Consider the following 14,611-nt stretch of genomic DNA (forward strand, 5'->3'; position numbering starts at 1 on the left):
GACAGGGAAAGGGAAGACACTGCCCGGGTACAACAGGGACAGTTATGCCATGCATATGGTCAGTGGATGGTGGCACAAATACGACACAATTTGGACCAGGTACACAGGGGGGGGAAGTGCCCGATTGGATCGACAGCGCCCAACTAGCGCAACTCGCAGATCAGAAGGGGGTGCTGGATGACCGGACCCTGAAGGGGATGACACGAGTATATCCAGTAATCCCCGACTGCGAGGTTAGTGAGGGCACCGGGATAGGAATGGTTCTGCTAATTCCAACGGTCACACAGGACGCTGGACCATTCCCCATCTTCCGAATTGAAAATATTGGTGTTAGGGGCAATGCTTCCCTCCGCTACCACATAACCGAAAACATGGCCATCTCCAAACATGGCATAATGTCCAGTGTTTCTCTCGCAGGGTGCAAGCAGAGGGGAGAGGTCACCATCTGTCCTCACCCACTGAGACAAGGAGAGGCAGCAGAATGTGGGTTTAACCGAACACAGGACTGCACCTTAGAGATTATACCCGTAGACCCACATTTCGCCCGGGCAGGATACGGGGGGCGGGGTAGATACTGTGTAGCCACCACACGTACATCATTCACATATAACGGATTAACATGCCCAATCCCCGACCCTAACTTCTGTTTTACCCCTCGCAAGCCAGTCACTATAGGTCAAGCTCACATCACCAATATTCGAAATAGGCAGACCATAGCCTTTAATGCCACAGACCCCCTAAAAGACAACCTAAGAGACTACCAAGAACCCGAGCAAGCCCCCATCCCACACCTGACCGAAGTCCTAAGGAAGCTCCGACTTAAAGTAGGACACTCCGTCCGATTATACCACCGGTTACAGTCACACATCAAAACCTTGGAACAAGATACCGAGACGGCGTTACGAAGTCAAACATGGGTACAGAAGGTGTGGGACTGGGGTCTAAATGTAAACATCCACCCCTGGGTCCGAATTACATCGCACACACTGGTGGTCATCCAACTCATCTTAGCCCTTTCCTGGGGATTGGCTACATGTTATACCTACCGCCAGCGGAAGAGAATGAAAGCACATAAGAACTTAGTTAGAACAATTGGTATGATGGGGCAGGTAGCCAAGCGGGATGATTACTCCCGCCTACACATGATTTGACAAACTCCGGGACTCCCCTAAACTGTACGACTGCAGCGTACGGAGGCAGGAAGCACCGGACACAAAATATAATAAAGGGGAGAAAGATCGGTTAGAAAAGTGAAAAGGAAATAAACAACAAAAATTCACTTTTGACCGACAGGGGGGACTGTAGGCGGGCATAAATTTTGTGGGTATTAGGATTAGAATATTTCTTAAACTATAACTCGATAAATGAAGCAAAACAGGACAGCATTCAGCCAGAAAGGTGTGAGTAAGGCAAGCAGGCATCTTTTAAACACAGAAACCAGGTTGACAAAGACTCAGGAACTCGCATCAATATGCTATTCAGAAAATATCTTGAGACCTGGAAAACTTCCTGACATCCCATCAAACACCCATTGTCCAAAGGAATTCAGAGACATAAAGCAATTATCACACTCTTAAACCAAACTTTACATATTAAAACTCGAGACCAGAAAACCCATTAACGGGATAACTATAAAAGAAAACCATTTACACATCAAACTCCACACCCACAAACCTATTGAAACAGGATGATTATATCAGGAAACCACTCACAAACCATTTACATATCAAAACAGATCGTTACTATAACTATACTCCGTTTTGGCAGGCAGGCAGAGTACTTTGCGGGACTGTCTTGTCTGTGTCCTGATTGTACCTCCGTCGACGTAAAAAAACTATAATAAACTGTGCTGTTATCGATCTTGGCTCTGGGTGCGAGTGGTGTGGTATCTGTTCACTCGCGCTAACACACACCACTGACCAGTTTCAGGTCTGATGATATATCAAAGCTCCTCTGACCTGACCAATTTCCAGATGATGATTTCAGTGCACAACCTTCTCTGTGCTGAACAATGCTGCGAAGGGACTCGATGACTTCCGACAGTAGTATAGTTGTTCCTTGGGTGATGGAAACCATTCTGCACACAGATCCTCTTAGAAATTGAATCTATTGCAGCATAAATATAATAAGTTGGCATTTCAACATATGGGGAGTCTTCTCAGCCATGGCTTAGTTAGCACTCTCATCTCTGCATCAGAAAGTTGTGGGTTCAAGACTCACTCCAGAGACCTGAGCACTGAGGCCAACACAACAATGAAGTACAGAAGGAGTGCTGCATTGTCAGAGGTACCATCTTTCAGATGAGTTAAACCTGTCTGCCCTGTCAGAGAAATGTGGAAGATCCCATGACACTACATCATAGAACAGAATGGGAATTATTCCTGATCCTCTGGTGAATATGGATGTCGCAATTGACATCACAAAAACACATTACCTGGTCATTGTTGTTATGCTGTTTGTGGAAACTTTCTGTGTGCAATTTGGCTGCAACATCTCTTTCAACAGAGACTACAAGTTAAAAACTTCACTGGCTGGAAAGTGCTTTCCGATGCCCGAGCTCACAAAATTGATACATAATTGCATGTTTGTCACCATGGGACATGTTACACTTCCTGTGAACTAGAAATTTTGAACCCATTGATAGAGTATGTACATGTGCGTGCAAGTGCGTGCATGCGCGTGCGTGCAAGTGCGTGCATGCGCGTGCATGTGTGCGCGTGCAAGTGCGCGTGCAAGTGCACGCGTATGCATACGCGCACGCACGCACACACGCACACACGCACACACGCATACACACATACACGCATACACGCATATACACACACATATATATATATATATACACACATATACATATATATATACACACACACACACACACACACACACATATATACATACATACATGTGGTGAACCATCGTTGGTTCCCACTGGATAGTACTGAGCCAGGGTCTGGCCAGTACTACAAGGATGTACATATGTTACTGTTGGGTTGTGCTATTGTTGCTGTTGGGGTTGTTACACCTTTGTACTGTAGTGTTGTGGCACATCCCAGTCGGGCTCCGCCTCCTGGGAGAGGTATAAAAGTCCCTGCTCTGGCCGGGACCCCTTCAGTCTGGGATAGTGTATATAATTACTGGCTGCTTCATTACAGTAAATAAAAGCCTTTCATTTACCGAGCATCAGGCCTCGTGTTTGAGTAGCACATCAATACACAAATTAGTTAGCTTGGTTGTTGCAAAAAGGGTTAATTATGAGTTATAAACCCACACATAAGATTCAACAAAAGGTTACACCAAATGCAAGATCCTTCCCACAACTTGGAAGAATGTTGGGTAAACATATCACACCATTATTACATCAAAGGTGTGATGGGCTGAAGGACAAGGATGAACTTCCACATCCAACCACCACCCCAGTGCAATTCACACATCATGGAACTATGTTTCTAGATAAGGTTCTGTCAGCAACTCCTGTGAAAAACGGTTGATGCTGGAATCTGAACTAAAAAGAGGAAATACTGGAATATTCAATAAGTTAGGCAGCATATGTGGCGAGGTAAAAATAAAGTTAACATTGAAGGTATTTGACCTTTCGACAGCCTGCAACAAAACACTTACCGACAAAAAGATGCTGGTTCTCATAATCCCCCGCACTCCATAAACTGCTCTATCATTGTCCCCAGGCGCTGAGAGTGTACATGCTCCCCAGGCGGCTCTGATTCAGCTTCCACACTCGATGTTTCTGAGAAATGGAACCTTTCAGATTCTCTGCCGTTTGCCCATTCACACCTTTTATTCTCGCTTTGGACTGCCATGAGCAGCCTTTCCCATTGTTTTAGTGGCTATGACTCATCTTTCATTCCCTCACCCTGCAGTATATCTCCCACTTTCTATAGCTTTTAGCTTTGACAAAGGGTCATCTGGATGCGAAACGTCAGCTCTTTTCTCTCCTTACAGATGCTGCCAGACTTGCTGAGATTTTCCACCACTTCCTCTTTTGGGCTCGCTGTTTCTGAGGCTGTGCAGGCCCCGCCCAGTTTCCTGGAGCCGCACCCAGTGCGCATGCTCCGTGCTGAGCGCATGCTCCGTGCTGAGAGCCCGCTCGTGACCGGTCGATGGGAGTCAACAAGCGCTTGCGCAATGCCGCATTTCTGATTGAGCCAGGCCGTACTCACACGCGCAATGCAGTCTGGGTAGGAACGTCCTCCGTTATTTAATTTTGAAATGACTTCGAAACCGACCATTCGACGCGTTCAATATCTGGCTAATTAACTGCTACTCCTTCCTCATAAACTGCGTTGTTAAATTTCTCACATGTTGATGCGATTCCATGATGAAAGTGGGAAAACTGCTTGGTGTCAATTTCTGACTGGTTGACGCTCTTGTCAACTATCTTGAAATATTTTCCGAATTAAGGAGCGATGTGAAAGCCAATAATTGGTCGCTGCAAGGAGCTCGAACAGTGATCAGCCACGATCTAAGTGCTGGAATAGCCTGGAGGACCCTTTCCTGATCCTATAGTCACACAGGTAGATTGGACACATCCTCATATTGGAGCAAAACTGGTCAGTGTAAGCTGATCCCAGGAATTTTTAGGGAGGAAAAGGACAGTAACTAGTGAGTTACTCTCCTTTTACTCATCACACTGAGTGTAGAATTCAACACCCTTTAGGTGAGGGGGGAAAAGTTGGCTGAAGGAAACATCTTTGAGATGCTGCAATGGGTTTGTATTTCAGGGTGTGGAGATTCTGGCGTTGGACTGGGGTAAACACAGTAAGAAGTCTCACAACACCAGGTTAAAGTCCAACAGGTTTATTTGGTAGCAAAAGCCACGAGCTTTCAGAGCGCTGCTCCTTCATCAGGTAAGTGGGAGTTCTGTTCACAAACAGGGTGATGCGCGATTAATTCACTCGGGAGGCTAGATCGTACCCGGGAATAAAGGCTTTTATTCGCAACAAGAATAGAGCATACTGCTTAACAATACTATCCCAGACTAAGGGCCACTAGGAAGTAGCAGTGACCTTTATACTCCTATAAGAATGCGGAGCCAAATGGAGTGTACCACAGAACAATGCTAACAGGTGGAACACCACAACCCTAACCCCAACAGTAACAAGAGTAACCTATGTACAAATACCCATAGTGGTAACCATCTATGGTTCACCACACAGAGCATATAAAGACACAAACTCAATTTACAAAATAATGGTTGGAATGCAAGTCTTTCCAGGCAGTCAAGTCTTAAAGGTACAGACAATGTGAGTGGAGAGAGGGTTAAGCACAGGTTAAAGAGATGTGTATTGTCTCCAGCTGGGACAGCTAGAACATAATACAGTACAGCACAGAACAGGCCCTTCGGCCCCCGATGTTGTGCCGAGCTTTATCTGAAACCAAGATCAAGCTATCCCACTCCCTATCATCCTGGTGTGCTCCATGTGCCTATCCAATAACCGCTTAAATGTTCCTAAAGTGTCTGACTCCACTATCACTGCAGGCAGTTCATTCCACACCCCAACCACTCTCTGCGTAAAGAACCTACCTCTGATATCCTTCCTATATCTCCCACCATGAACCCTATAGTTATGCCCCCTTGTAATAGCTCCATCCACCCGAGGAAATAGTCTTTGAACGTTCACTCTATCTATCCCCTTCATCATTTTATAAACCTCTATTAAGTCTCCGCTTAGCCTCCACTGCTCCAGAAAGAACAGCCCTAGCTCCCTCAACCTTTCCTCATAAGACCTACCCTCCAAACCAGGCAGCATCCTGATAAATCTCCTCTGCACTCTTTCCAGCACTTCCACATCCTTCTTATAGTGTGGTGACCAGAACTGCACACAATATTCCAAATGTGGTCTCACCAAGGTCCTGTACAGTTGCAGCATAACCCACGGCTCTTAAACTCCAACCCCCTGTTAATAAAAGCTAACACACTATAGGCCTTCTTCACAGCTCTACCCACTTGAGTGGCAACCTTTAGAGGTCTGTGGATATGGACCCCAAGATCTCTCTGTTCCTCCACAGTCTTCAGAACCTACCTTTGACCTTGTAATCCACATTTAAATTAGTCCTACCAAAATGAATCACCTCACATTTATCAGGGTTACACTCCATTTGCCATTTTTCAGCCCAGCTTTGCATCCTATCTATGTCTCTTTGCAGCCTACAACAACCCTCCACCTCATCCACTACTCCACCAATCTTGGTGTCATCAGCAAATTTACTGATCCACCCTTGAGCCCCCTCCTCCAAGTCATTAATAAAAATCACAAAGAGCAGAGGACCAAGCACTGATCCCTGTGGCACTCCGCTAGCAATCTGCCTCCAGTCCGAACATTTTCCATCCACCACCACCCTCTGTCTTCGATCAGATACAGTAAGAAGTTTAACAACACCAGGTTAAAGTCCAACAGGTTTATTTGGTAGCAAAAGCCACACAAGCTTTCGGAGCTCCAAGCCCCTTCTTCAGGTGAGTGGGAATTCTGTTCACAAACAGGGCATATAAAGACACAGACTCAATTTACATGAATAATGGTTGGAATGCGAATACTTACAGCTAATCAATTCTTCAAAATACAAACAATCTGAGTGGAGAGAGCATCAAGACAGGCTAAAAAGATGTGTATTGTCTCCAGACAATACAGCCAGTGAAACTCTGCAGGCCCAGGTAAGCTGTGGGGGTTACAAATAGTGTGACATGAACCCAATATCCCGGTTGAGGCCGTCCTCGTGTGTGCGGAACTTGGCTATCAGTTTCTGCTCAGTGACTCTGCGCCGTCGTGTGTCGTGAAGGCCGCCTTGGAGAACGCTTACCCGAATATCAGAGGCCGAATGCCCGTGACTGCTGAAGTGCTCCCCAACAGGAAGAGAACAGTCTTGCCTGGTGATTGTCGAGCGGTGTTCATTCATCCATTGTAGCAGCGTCTGCATAGTTTCCCCAATGTACCATGCCTCGGGACATCGATCAGATAGCCAGTTACCTATCCAATCGGCCAACTTTCCCTCTATCCCACACCTCCTTACTTTCATCATAAGCCGACCATGGGGGACCTTATCAAACGCCTTACTAAAATCCATGTATATGACATCAACTGCCCTACCTTCATCAACACACTTAGTTACCTCCTCAAAAAATTCAATCAAATTTGTGAGGCCCTTCACGAATCCGTGCTGACTATCCCGGATTAATCCGCATCTTTCTAAATGGTCGTAAATCCCATCCCTAAGGACCTTTACCATCAATTTACCAACCACCGAAGTAAGACTAACCAGTCTATAATTACCAGGGTCATTTCTATTCCCTTTCTTAAACAGAGGAACAACATTCGCCACTCTCCAGTCCTCTGGCACCATCCCCATGGACAGTGAGGATCCAAAGATCAAAGCCAAAGACTCTGCAATCTCATCCCTTGCCTCCCAAAGAATCCTAGGATATATTTCATCAGGCCCAGGGGACTTATCGACCTTTAGGGCGGCACGGTAGCACAGTGGTTAGCACTGCTGCTTCACAGCTCCAGGGTCCCGGGTTCGATTCCCGGCTCGGGTCACTGTCTGTGTGGAGTTTGCACATTCTCCTTGTGTCTGCGTGGGTTTCCTCTGGGTGCTCCGGTTTCCTCCCACAGTCCAAAGATGTGCGGGTTAGGTTGATTGGCCAGGTTAAAAATTGTCCCTGAGATGCGTAGTTAGAGGGATTAGCGGGTAAATATGTGGGGGTAGGGCCTGGGTGGGATTGTGGTCGGTGCAGACTCGATGGGCCGAATGGCCTCCTTCTGCACTGTAGGGTTTCTATGATTTCTATGATTTCTATGATTTCTATGATTTCAGTTTATTCAAAACTGCCAATACATCCTCCCTCCGAACATCTATTTCCTCCCGCCTATTAGCCTGTAACACCTTCTCTCCCTCAAAAACATGGCCCCTCTCCTTGGTGAACACTGAAGAAGAGGTCTTGTTCAAACCTGTGCATGCGGTGAAGAGGTCTTGTTCAAACCTGTGCATGAAGATGTTGGCATATTGAGTTGAGAACCTCTCCAGCTATGTTGAGGGCATTGCTGCAACTGCCTCAGTACTCAACGAAGGTTCGAACAAAACCTCTTCACCGCACACGACCTTCAACCAATGCTATACACTAGATACATCAATGACATTTTCTTCCTTTGGACTCATGGTGAACAATCACTGAAACAACTATATGATGACTTCAACAAGTTCCATCCCACCATCAGACTCACCCTGGACTACTCTCCGGAATTGATTGCATTCTTGGACACACGCAACTCCATCAAGGACGGTCACCTCAGCACTTCACTGTACCGCAAGCCCACAGACAACCTCACGATGCTCCACTTCTCCAGCTTCCACCCAAACGCGTTAAAGAAGCTATCCCCGATGGACAAGCCCTCCGTATACACAGGATCTGCATGGATGAGGAGGATCGCAACAGACACCTCCAGACGCTGAAAGATGCCCTCATAAGAACAGGATATGGCGCTCAACTCATCGATCGACAGTTCCGACGCGCCACAGCGAAAAACCGCACTGACCTCCTCAGAAGACAAACACGGGACACGGCGGACAGAGTACCCTTCATCGTCCAGTACTTCCCCGGAGCGGAGAAGCTACGACATCTTCTCCGGAGTCTTCAACATGTCATTGATGAAGAAGAACATCTCGCCAATGCCATCCCCACACCCCCACTTCTTGCCTTCAAACAACCGCACAACCTCAAACAGACCATTGTCCACAGCAATCTAGATGTGGAGATGCCGGCGTTGGACTGGGGTGAACACAGTAAGAAGTCTCACAACACCAGGTTAAAGTCCAACAGGTTTATTTGGTAGCAAATACCATGCAAATACAATTTGCTACCAAATTAACCTGTTGGACTTTAACCTGGTGTTGTGAGACTTCTTACAGCAATCTACCCAGCCTTCAGGAGAACAGTGACCACGACACCACACAACCCTGCCACAGCAACCTCTGCAAGACGTGCTGAATCATCGACACGGATGCCATCATCTCACCTGAGAACACCATCCACCAGGTACATGGTACATCCTCTTGCAACTCGGCCAACGTTGTCTACCTGATACGCTGCAGGAAAGGATGTCCCGAGGCATGGTACATTGGGGAAACCATGCAGACGCTACGACAATGGATGAATGAACACCACTCGACAATCATCAGGCAAGAGTGTTCTCTTCCTGTTGGGGAACACTTCAGCGGTCACGGGCATTCGGCCTCTGATCTTCAGGTAAGCGTTCTCCAAGGTGGCCTTCAGGACACGTGACAATGCAGAGTCGGTGAGCAGAGACTGATAGCCAAGTTCCGCACACGAGGACGGCCTCAACCGGGATCTTGGGTTCAGGTCACACTATCTGTAACCCCCACAACTTGCCTGGGCTTGCAAAATCTCACTAACTGTCCCAGCTGGAGACAATGCTCATCTCTTTAACCTGTGCTTAACCCTCTCTCCACTCACATTGTCTGTCCCTTTAAGACTCGATTACCTGTAAAGTCTCGCATTCCAACCATTATTTTGTAAATTGAGTTTGTGACTTTATGTGCTCTGTTTGTGAACAGAACTCCCACTTACCTGACAAAGGAGCAGCGCTCCGAAAGCTTGTGGCTTTTGCTACCAAATAAACCTGTTGGACTTTAACCTGGTGTTGAGAGACTTCTTCCTTTGTATTTCAGCACAGGGAGAAGGGATAGTTTATGGGATGGGAATTTACAGCTTTGTGTGCACAAGAGAGGAACAAATGTTCCAGATAAATTGTCTGTTCTGAGCTTGTATCTGGTACCTTGTCGTAAAACACTATGCTTAATAATTAGTTTATGGCCCAATTATGTTTAATGAACAAGCAACCAACTTGTGTTAATCCCTTAACCTAAAATATTAGTTTATATGGGGCAAATTCTCAAATCCATAATCAAGGACTTTCGAGCAGAGCATTTAGAAAGCAGTGGCAGGATCAGACAGAGTCAGCATGGATTTATGAAGGGGAAATCATGCTTGACAAATCTGTTGGAATTCTTTGAAGATGTAACTCGTAGCGTTGACAAGGGGGAGCCAGTTGATATGTATATTTGGAGTTTCAGAAAGCATTTGACAAAGTCCCACATCAGAGATTAGCATGCAAGATTAAAGCGCATGGGATTGGGGGAAGTGTATTAAGATGAATAGAAAACTGGTTGCCAGAGAGGAAACAAAGAGTAGGAATTAATAGGTCATTTTCAAATTGGCAGGGAGTAACTAGTGGGGTGCCACAGGGATTGGTGCTGGGACCCAGGTATTCACAATATAAATGATTTGGATGAGGGAATAAAATGTAACATCTCAAAGTTTTTGCAGATGACACCATGGGAGGGTAAACTGTGACAAGGATGCAGAGGTCCTTCAGCATGATTTGGACGGGTTGGGTGAGTGGGCAAATCAATGGCAAATGCAGTATAATTTGGATAAATGTGAGGTTATTCACTTTGGAAGCAAAATCAAGAAGGCAGATTACTACCTGAATGGCTGTAAATTGGGAGAGAGGAATGTGCAGTGGGACCTGGGTGTCCTTGTGCATCAGTCACTGAAGGTAAGCATGCAGATGCAGCAGGCAGTAAAGAAGGCAAGTGGTATGTTGGCCTTCTATGTGAGAGGTTTGAAATACAGGAGCAGTGATGTGTTGTTGCAATTATACAGGACCTTGGTGAGGCTACACCTGGAATATTGTGTGCAGTTTTGGTCTCCTTTTCTGAGGAAGGATGTTCTTGCTCTCAAGGGAGTGCAGCGAAGGTTTACCAGGCTGATTCTGGGGATGGCGGGACTGATGTGTGAGGAGAGATTGACTAGGTTAGGATTGTCTTCACTGGAGTTCAGATGAATGAGGGGGGACTTCATAGAGACTTATAAAATTCTAACAGGACTAGAAAGAGTCAATGCAGGGAGGATATTCCCGATGGTGGGGGGAGTCTAGAACCAAGGGTCACAGTCTGAGGATTCGGGGTAGACCATTTAGGATGGACGCATACTTCACCCAGAGTGGTGAGCCTGTGGAATTCATTACCACAGGAAGTCCTTGATGCCAAGACATTGAATGTATTCAAGAGGTGGCTGGGAATAGCACTTGGGCGAACGGGATCAAAGGTTATGGAGAGAAAGCAGGATTTGGCTATTGAGTTGGACAATCAGTCATGATCATAATGGATGGTGGAGCAGGCTCGAAGGGCCAAATTGCCTCCTCCTGCTCCTATCTTCTATGTTTCTATTTTATTTAATGTCGCGCACAGTTCCCATGTGACTGCATCTTTCTCTCTGATGATGTCATTGTATTCCTTTCTGGCGGGTGTGAAACACCACATAGTCGGGGTCTCTGTAAAGCTGTTGTTCTGTAGTTGAATTAAAGTTATTGTGGTGAGGACAGACATAGTCCAGTGCCTGGAGCTGGGAACGGACACAAACTCCCTGTCCATTCAAACTGGCCATTGCAGCTGTTTTGTGGCATAATTGCTGGCAGCTGTGTGATTGGCTGCTTTGTGATGTCACCTGGAGACAGGTTTTCACCCCTGGTTACGGCCCATCAGTTTGGGGTCACTCTGGGAGGTTGGGTTTCAGTGCTGGCGTGATGCCAGGTACAGAGGATACTGCCATGTAAGGCATAGCACACATCATTTAAAATATGGATCGTATTCAATATGGACATTGGACAGAGAAACTGTTGAAATATTGAATTAGAAAGAACGTCACTGTGTTCACAAAATGTTCTCCCGCCATCAGGTGACACTGCTGTGTGGATTCCAGAACCCAGTCAGGGAACTGACTCATTGCCTCACAAAGAAAAAGGATTGTGACTGTCGGTGACAGCAACCTGAATGAAACAGCAGATTCTAGAGAAATCTGAGCACAACCACTGTTGACTTGAGGTTAGTTATTGACTTCAGTCAAAACAATTAAACTGTCATTCTGACTACAGCCAGAAAAGAGGTCAGGACATGACAAGAAGGAGCCATGCATCCTGCCGACTACACCAAGAAAACCATTAAACTGCTGTTCTGACCACAGTCTCTGAAGCCTCAGGACACGACAAGAAGAAACCGTCCATTCTGGTGACAAACCAAGGTGCAGACAGATCTCCACATGAACATCAACCCACACATGAACTGACTGTTCATCAATTGAAGTAATGACCAGAGAGACCAACTTCATCCCTTCAAGAGGATCCTTTCAAACATCTCCTACCCCGGCTATCAAAATCCCTCCACCGATCTTTCACTAAAGAAGTTCTCTCATCAGGACTTCGATCATCAGATTACCTCAGGCAAGTGACTTATGAAGATTTCCGATTTTACACGAGTTGTAACAGTGCACTGTCTTTTACCCCATAATCTTTTCTAGTTGGTGTTGGAGTGAATGTCTGATGGAGTGAAATCGTATCTATCTTTGGGTTATTTCATTTTTTTGTTCAAAGATAACCAAGTAGAAATAAATGTGACCTGATAGCAATTACAGAGACATGCTAAAGGGTGACAAAGATTGGGACCTGAATATTGAAGGCTACATGACATTTATGAAGGACGGGAAGTGGGGAAAAGGTGAAGGGCTGGCTCTATTAGTTAATGATGGCATGAACACAATCGAGAGGAATGGAATAAGTTTAAGAAACCCGGATGTCGAAATGGTTTAGGTAGAGAAGAGAAATGATAAAGGAAGGAAGTCACTTGTAGGATTGACAGGGCTCTTAACAATAACCACATGGTAGGACAAGGTATAAAGGCTAATGGGAGATTGTCAGAAAGATATGGTGATTATCATTAGGGATTTTAATATATGTATAGACTCTAAAAATCGGAAGGGCAAAGGTGGACTCAGTGAGGAATTCATAGAACATTTTTGGGATAGTTTAATAGAACAACATACTTGTCCACCTATGAGAGATCAGGCTAAAATGAAATGGGATTACCATAGTGGAGGCACCCCAAGGTAGCAGCCATCATAATGTGATGGAATTTAACATGCAGTTTGAGGGAGGGAAGATTGCATCTGACTCTAATATTTGAAACTCAAATGGGTTTAATATTTCACAATAGACAGAATACATAAGTTCCAACAACAATTAACACTTCCCAGGCACACCATCTGTGGTTAGACAAGACAGTTAAAGATAGTATTATAGAATCCCAACAGTGCAGAAGGAGGCCATTCAGCACATCGAGCCTGCACCAACAACAATCCCACCCAGGCCCTATCCCCATAACCCCACGTATTTGCACCGCTAATCCTCCTGACACTAAGGGGCAATTTAGCATGGCCAATCATCCTAACCAGCACGTCTTTCAGAATGTGGGAGGAAACTGGAGCACCTGGAGGAAACCCATGCAGACACGGGCAGAATGTGCAAATTCCACATGGACAGTCACCCAAGGCCAGGAAAATAAGGACAGGAAAATTAGAATTCAAGAAAAAGTTAGCCAGAAATGTAAAGACAGATATTGAGAGATACTTCAATCAGGAATGATTTGACAAAGTGAGTGTTGGTCCAATGGTAAGTGACCCCACAGAATTAATAATGGAGCATATGATGGATGAATTGCACAACTCTATTACATCAGTCTTCATTATAGCGGATAGAAGTAAGGAACATTTTTTTATTCACTTGTGGGATGTGGGCTTCACTGTATAGTCTAGCATTTATTGCCCATCTAATTGCCCTTGAGAAGGTAACAGTGCTGAGCTGCCTTATTTAAATGCTGCAGTCCATGTGGTGCAAGCCCAGTGTAGCTAAGGAGGGAGCTCCAGGAATTCAATCCAGCAACAGTGAAGCAATGGCAGCAATATGTTTCCAAGTCAGGATGGTGAGTGGCTTGGAGGTGAATGACAGAGTGTCACTGTTCCTATGTATATGCAGCCCTTGTCCTTCTATTTGATATTGGTTGTGGATTAGGAGGGTGCGGTCTAAGAAGCCTTGGTGGGTTTATGCGTAGCATCTTGTGCATGGTACACACAGTTGCCATTGTTCATTGATCATAGAATCCCTACAGTGCATGAAGAGGCCATTCGGCCCATCAAGTCTGCACCAACTATAATCCCACCCAGGCCCTATCCCGATAACCCTATGCATTTACCCGAGTTGGTCCCCCTGATTAAGGGGCAATTTAGCATGGCCAATCCACCTAACCTGCACATCTTTGGACTGTGGGAGGAAACCGGAGCACCCGGAGGAAACCCACACAGACACGGGGAGAATGTGCAAACTCCACACAGACAGTGACCCAAGCCAGGACTGAATCCAGGTCCCTGATGCTGTGAGGCAGCGGTGCGAACCATTGTGCTACTGTGCCACCCTGTTAGTGCTGGACGGACTGAATGAGTGCCTGTGGGATGGATGATAATTAAGTGGTCTGCTTTTTCGTGGATGGCGTCAAGCTTCTTAAGTGTTATTGCAGCACCACTCATCCAGGTATTCCTGACTTGTGTCTTGCAGATGATGGAAATGGCTTGCACAGTCAGGAGGTGAGCTACTCACCAGAGGATTTCTGGCCTCTGAGCTGCTCCTTTAGCCACAATACTTATATGTCTAGTCCAGTTGGGATCTCCACCCCACACCCGCACCCCCTCCCT

The sequence above is a fragment of the Mustelus asterias genome, chromosome 8 (genome assembly GCF_964213995.1).
Source record: "Mustelus asterias chromosome 8, sMusAst1.hap1.1, whole genome shotgun sequence".
Taxonomy (NCBI): domain Eukaryota; kingdom Metazoa; phylum Chordata; class Chondrichthyes; order Carcharhiniformes; family Triakidae; genus Mustelus; species Mustelus asterias.